Raw genomic sequence first — 7919 nt, 5'->3', positions numbered from 1 at the left:
TATGCTGTCTGGATGTGAAACGGTCTTTCGACTAGTAACTCATCAGAGTGGTTTAAACACACACACACATATACACACACACATAACGAGATCTGTTCAAGCTTTACCTTTGTTCTATGAACTTTTTGTTAAACCAAAAAGATATTCTTGTCAACCTCACCTTACTATTTCAGGCTGGAGATTCAAGATCATATCTATGTACAAAGTCTTATAACTTTAAACTAGTTTCATGGTAATTTCCTCATAAATGTCATTTCTACCAAAATCACACTTGAAAGATACTCATTACCAGAAATCATACCTTATCAAAGAAATTTGCATTGACTCAAAACAGATAAATTTATACACATACATTCCTGCTCTACCCCCACTCATGTAATTACTTAATAATTATGTAACAAAGACATACACAAACTAGGTAAAATTTCTTAAGTTAAATTCTTCCAAAAGTATTTATTGTGTGTCCAGTATGCCTTGACTGGTTATTTTCTTTATTCCAATAAGGACTCTTTCTAAAAGTGTTTGCCTAAAGTTGTCTCCATTTCTCAGTATCAGTTAAGGTAATAAATGAAAGGGAGAAAAGACGGTCTATAAGCCTATCTTCTTTTGTGATCTTTCATGCAGAAATCAACTGGGTTACACTTCAGAATTGAATCTTTAGACTTACAAATTAGCAAACACTGCCTAGCCTGTTGCTAATAAAAGGGCTGTATACATACTTGCTTTTTTCTTTACAATGAAAATTTTAAATTTGCAATACATACAAATCAGTAATAAATTCATATTTCATGTCAATTCCAAAACAAAAAATACCTTTGCGAGACCCAAAATGAATACCACCTTCCATTAGTCCATTTGATGTTATGAGTCACCTTTCTTCTTCTTTCTGTTCCCCTACAGCTGTCAGAGAGTCACGGCCAAGTTAGTCTGTTTGCTTTGTTCAGCAAAGAAAATGTTCAGTTTCACCTTGAAGTCTGAATTTATTAAAAGGTATAGAACCTTCTACTCCGAACATCATTACAACTCTTTTCCCCCAAAAAGTGTGAATGTGATCTAAATGCTATTCTCAGAGTGACCACCTAAATAATCATATTTTCAGTTTATTGCATTTCTTATGATGCTTGAATCTTTTCAGAAATAAGACAGGACCAAAAATTATATTATCGAGAGAAAATTTATTACAATGTCTACTATTCCCATATTTAAAATGTCGGCCTCATGATTCATTACCTTTTGTCAATTCTCCTGTGCACTTGAACACGGTTAATTAGCAAAGTCTTTCTTAAAATCTGCCAGGGTCTTGAGGGAAAAAGGCAGGGGGCAGGCAGGAAAAACAGGCCTGCGGTTAGGAGTGAAGGGATAAACTAGATTAGGTCACAGGACTGAAGAACCCCTGAGATAAGACAGGACTGTTGCTCCCCACCCTCTAAACCTGGAGGGCCTCGATACTGTCCTCCTTTGTGACCAGTGAGGCAAAACTCCCCTGAGAAACAGGTAAATGTGTCAGCACCCTGAATCATACCTTTGCACTGCCAGGACTATTTTGTCATCTAGTAGACATATATGTTTTTGTCTCTGGACTATCAGAATATGTCCTTGTCATTATCAACTCAAGTTCAGTTTTCTACGGGAGTATCTATGGACCGTATAAATGAGAATCAACATTTCTCAAGTACATGCTTATACCCAGTGCTTTCTTTGAGAGAGAGAGAGAGAGAGCACATGTGCACTAGGAGGTAGGGAGGGGCAGAGGGGGAGAGAGAATCTTAAGCAGGCTCCATGCCCAGCACAGATGGAGCCCAATGCAGGTCTTGATCTTAGGACTCTGAGATCATGACCTGAGCTGAAATTAAGAGTCAGATGCTTAGCCAACTGATCCATCCAGGAGCTTGTATGCCTGATGCTTTCTGTGCATCTTCTTATTTAATCCCCTCTATACTACTGCATGGTTGTACTCTCATCCATCTATTGTATATGAAATACACAAAACACAGGACTCAAAAAGGCCAAGTAAGATCCTTGTACAAGGGATCGCATTTGTAAAACAAAACAAAACAAAACAAAAAAAACACGGATCTGAGATTCAAATTTAGGTTGGATTCCAAAGGCCCTGTTCTTTCTACAATGCCATGGGGGCTGGTGAGATACAGATTTCCTCACAAGCTGAGGGAATTGATTTTGGCATTAAACAGCATCATGAAACTCTTACCTCTGAAAATAGTTTTGGCAGTTCCTCAAGTAACTGATCTGTATTTTGTTGTATAACATTCATTTTTGTTTGATAACATTTCCAACATTTAAGTACACTGAAGATTTGTTGCTCTGCTGACATTTAAATTAGTTTTTGCATGTCTTTTCTCCCAACAATGTTAGGTCATTGAATTTTGAACAGAGTGGTTTTTCTAAAGAGTTTCCTCCATATGTAAAAAGACTACCACATCATATTCAGAAAAAAATAGTCGAAGAGGAAAGTCCTGAAACTATATACATCTCAAAGTAGGGTCCAAAAAACTTCTCTATAAGAGTTACCTTGGGAGGTTGTTAACATGCAGGTTCCTGAATCCCATCCCAGAAATAATGATCCCAGATATGGAACCCTGTTACCTACATTTTAAGCACAAAAGTTCAGGAATCACTACTACAGGCAATACACTGTCAAAGAAGTATTGTAAAGATGCAACCCATAGAAGTTTTCATGCTCCAAGAGTCACAAAGAGGGCCACTTCTAATTACTGAAGTCTTAAATTTGAAACAGACATAAATGAAATTGACAAGACTCTCTGTGCAAATACACAGATTTTTGTTTATGGAAAGAAATTAGCTTCAGGTATGCCACTCTTGATATGAAGCATGGTAAACTAGCTTAACCCACTTACATCTTCACCACAAACCATTAAACTAAACACATGTACAAAAACCAAGAAGGGCCTTGGGGTCTATGGCAATTGACCCACTGTCCTTCTCCTTCTCCCTCTCTTCTTACATAGGCTTAATTCTTCCATTATTAGATGATTACAGGCCTTCTTTCCTCCCAACTCTTCATGCTTCATAGTGATTACACTTAAAACCTAACATGCCAACATAAAAGAATTCCTGTGTCATGTACACGACATGGAAGGCCATCGATCATGGGTCCCCTGGCAACCCTGCACTTCTCCTTTCACCCACCTCATCATTCTTAACCCTGGAACAATTCCCAACTAGAGCCCCCCTAGCACCCAATTGCCGACCCACACTGTATCCTTTCCTTTTGATAAAATGGCCTTTAACTCATCATCTTCTTTACCTGATTGATATCAATTTACCTCTCAAGGACTGCCTCCTGCTGGAGCCTTCTCTGATGCTCTGTAGCCCCATGGTAGGTGAAGTGAGGGGTTCTAATTTCTGACTGCACATCAGAATTATCTTGTTAACTTTTGATATAAATATAGCCCCTCCAGCTCTTTATGGTTGCTGTGTGCATGCTACATCTTTTCCTGTGCTCCTACTACTTTTAACCTATTTGTGTCTTTGAATCTAAATTATGTTTCTGGAAGACAATGTATAGTTGAGTCTTGCTATTTTATCAAATATAACGTTTGTCTTTGATACGAGTGTTCCTCTATTCACATTTAATGAAATTATTGTTATGGGTGGATTTATTTTTTCCATCTGATGTGATGGATTTCTTGGCTAGTAGATTTCATATTTTAAAATTTCCATGTAACTATTAATTTGATTGGATTTATTTATTTTCAATATGACTATCTGTGTTCCATTTTCTTCATGTATTGCCTCCATTTGCATTAATTACTTGTTAGGATACCATTACAATTTTTCTGGTGACTTTTAAGTCATTTTTAAAAGTTATTTTCTTAGTAATTGCTTCAGGATTGATATGTATCTCTACTTGTCATTGTCCACTTCAGGTTAATATTGACGGAATTCTGGTAAAATATATCAATTTTGTTTCAATGTAGCTTCATTTCTTCCCCTATTTTCCCCCAATAGAACTTCCCCAATAGAACTCTGTGCTATTATTATTAGATATATTACACCTGTCTATGTAATAAACCCCACAATATAGTATTATAACCATTGATTTAAACAATCTTATAGTTTTAAAGAAATTAAGAGAACAAGACAAAAAAGATATTGCTCTAGATATATCCTATTTCACCTACATATTTACCATTTCCAGTGCTCTTCTGTAGTGTAAGTGCCTGACATTAAACTTTCTGATTGTAGCATAAGTGCCTGACATTAAGCTTTTGATTGCTGAGGCATCCATTTCAAAAGACATCCATCTTGAATAAACACATTGCCAGATGTATGACACAGTTACTAGCAAAACAACCAGATGAGGAACTAGGATCCCCTACCCAGGAAGCTCCCTTTTTCCGACAGCCCTGAGTAATCTGGATAACTGACCACTTGAGTGACCCCACTACCCCTTTCCCAAGCCCTAATTCCTGCTCTCATACTTTAAGACAGCTGATAAAAGGGTGAACACACAAAACCCTAGACACTCCTCCCTGGAACATAATAAAGGCAGAGCACCAGGTTGTGCTTCCCCTCCTTGTACTGCCCAACACATTGCTGTGTGGCCCTCTGGCATACCTTGTACCCTCTAGCATCCGTGAGTAATAAATCTTGTTCCTCAAAGTTTCTTGATGATTTTGCTGAATGTAGCTTGCCATTATAGTAAGAACCAGATGGGCCAAGCCAATCACAATATTTATTTATTTATTTATTTATTTATTTATTTATTTAAACCCTAAACTTAGTCCACAGCTTGATATTTTTTCATTTGGTAATGTCTAACATATAGATCTCCAAAGAATTTCCAGTAATAACAAATATAAACAGAAAGAAAATTCCTTGGTACTGCATAAAGGAAATAGAACAAAATTTTAAGAGATTTTTTAACTGCCTCTTATGCTGACAATTATAGGATGATCCTATGACTCAGAAATGTTAAAAGAATCAGTGATACAAAGGTTTTCCTTTCTTTCTAATCTTTTCTTGGTAACAATGATCTATGCTTAACCCCATGCCTGTTGCCTTCTAATTCTGCTCCAAAGATGAATTAGCTTTCCCAAGAAATTCTTCTTCAAGAATTTCCAGACCAACTGAATTGGGTCTCATTTCATTCTCATGAGACAATGAGATTATCAATGCAAATTGAGCAATGGAAAAAACAAAGAAACATCCATTCCCATGAATTACATACCCATCTAAATGAAACACACGGTATGTACATACATGCTAAAACTTATTTTTCATAATGAAGACAGACTCAGCCTTTGACAATATTCTCTGGCTGACCATTTTTAATCTTCTTAGATTTCTGGAATAATTGTGTGCTCTGACCTCTGATCTTCACCCAGCTCAACAGGACTACTATCCTCTCTGGAGCCTACATGGCATACTTTCATAGAAAAAAAAAAAAAAAAACAACCCTTAGAGCTACATTTAAAATGCACATTTTAATCAAAGGCCAAGATTTGAAAAGGGCAGTATTATGCTCATTTTGCCTCCACCTCTAGAAAAAAGGATGGGCAAGATTTACATACTGCTTAACTCCATTGTGAAGAATTTTTATGGAATAATTTAGTTTTGTTCAGCTCCAAATCTTAACAAGGTCAGATTCTCAAATAATTGGCTATAAGGTTATGTACGACATATCACATTCAGTTTATTCCCTACACTCCAGCCCCATAATCTGTGTCTGTGTCACAAGAATAATTGGGAATCAACACAAGTCTGATGATTGTACATGCCATCATGCCCCACATAAACAGACTTGCAGCTGGTAGGTTCCAAAGGATTGCTTTTATGTTCTCTTCTCCCTCTGCTCCAACATAGGTTTTAAGAGATTGGAAATCAAAGTTGCCTGGTTTGACTTCACTTAGTGATTGCAAAGTTTGTTTAATTACTGCCTTATTCCCAAAGCATGACAGAGGGTGAATCGCTGGTGAGGGTTGGGGAGGGAGAAGGACAAGATATCACTAAGAGAATATTATTATGTACCCACTGTTCTCACTTTCCCTTTCCTCCATAAACAGCTCTTGGGCCCATGAGGACCTTCTGACCTACAGGTAAGGCATCCAGAATCCCTTTACTGTGATAGTTAATGAGCCTCATCTCCAGAAAACATACATAGCAGGCTGTTCCAGATTAAAAATGTGCTTAACCTCTTGCAAATGCAGAACAGCGCAGCTTTCATGAAAAATGGCACTAAGGAAAATAATCTTCTGACAATACAAAGTCAGGGGATGTCCAGCAACCTAGAGCCAACACTCAAAAAAGCCCACCTGCTACCCCTTCGATGGCCAGAATCTGTGCTAAAGAACACAAAGCATCTGAAGTTGATCTTTCCCACCCATCCATTTTCATTTGCATTCGCAACTGTGTGTGTGGCAGCATCCTACTCTCCCTGACTGACCAAGATCCCCATTTCAGTGCCCATGTTTTCCCATTCTCCTCTTGGCAGCAACAAATTATTTGTCCTTCTTGCCCTATAGAGCCATTCCATCCAGGCCCTGAATGACAGGTTCACTCACTAAGCCAGGACACTGATGGCTGTCCCATGTGCACCCCCCACTTCCCAAGATACATGATTATTTTTTTTAAAGGGCCTCTAATATCTTTACCCAAAGATATAGCAACGTTGAAATTCCAGATGACCTGCATGATGTCCCTGCAGGGAAAGGAGAAGAGTGTCTACTGATGTCTGTCAAATGATCCCTCATACACTTGTATTGTGTAAGGGAGGCCCAGAATGGGGTCTCACTATCCTCTTCATATACACCAAGGCCAAACCCATTTCCTCACCCACTGCTGAGATGCTATAAGGCTAAGGCCTAAAACAACAGAATGTGAACTAGTCAGAAGCGCTAACAAATGGAGCAGTGACTGCTGATGTATTATCCACCCTGTATGTACCTTATTAAATTCAATTGAGTGGCACAACTTTTGCCAGATTTTCTTAGAAACTGTCATATAGTACAAATATCATGCATACTACAGTAGAAAATATGATTCTGCTGATGACTCCCTATGTTACCTCTCCCAGGCAAGCACCCATTCTGGACCTCAGGTTCTCCATATGTTAACCAGAAATGACAATATCTGCCATCCAGGGCTGTGTGAGGAATAAATGACACAGTGCCCATGAAAGCAGTGAGCCTGGGGCCTGGCACCCAACAAATGCCCTTCTTCATCCTCATTCCAACTTCAAGATTTGTTTCTTATCTAAAATACTTTTTATAAGAACTTGGATATCCATAAAATCCCCTATTTTTTTCTTCTCCATAACCACTCACTTTCCTCCTTGCACTATTTGCCCTGCCTCTTGAGAAGACCAATGCAATCTATCTCCCTGGGTTCTTTGCACACTGGCCATGGCAAGAGATATGAAAGGCTGTGCATGAGTTCACACTACAAGAAGAACCTTCTGAGAACAACCTCTGAGCTCTGCACTTGGTACTGTAATGGCTCCACCAGAACAAGGACAGAACCTGGTCCACCCAAAACCTCCAGCCCAATTAAGAGAAGCACTAAATATGTGAAGCTATTTTAAGACCATGTGAGACTGTATATCTTTACTGTGTATTGTGTTATAAAAGCTAAGAAATTATAATAATGACAGCTAAAGTAATAGGTGCTCACCATGAGCAGCCACCGTTTTAAGTACCATGTATACTGTTGTTATTCCCATTTTATAGATAAAAAACTTGACGCTGTTAAAGTTTAGGTAGTTTGCTCAAGGTCATGCAGTGGAGGAACCGCTGTTGTTATTCAGTCTGTAAAAACTACAAAATACTCTTCTGAGCACAAGGTTTAGAGTATTAGATTAGTGTGAGATTCTTAAGGGAAGAAATCACATCTTCCTGATTTTTTATTTCCATGGTTGACAGTCCATTAATGTGTGTTGG

Source organism: Canis lupus, chromosome 15 (genome assembly GCF_011100685.1).
Source record: "Canis lupus familiaris isolate Mischka breed German Shepherd chromosome 15, alternate assembly UU_Cfam_GSD_1.0, whole genome shotgun sequence".
Classification (NCBI taxonomy): Eukaryota; Metazoa; Chordata; class Mammalia; order Carnivora; family Canidae; genus Canis; species Canis lupus.
The sequence above is the reverse complement of the archived record's forward strand: the minus strand, read 5'-3'. Positions refer to the sequence as shown.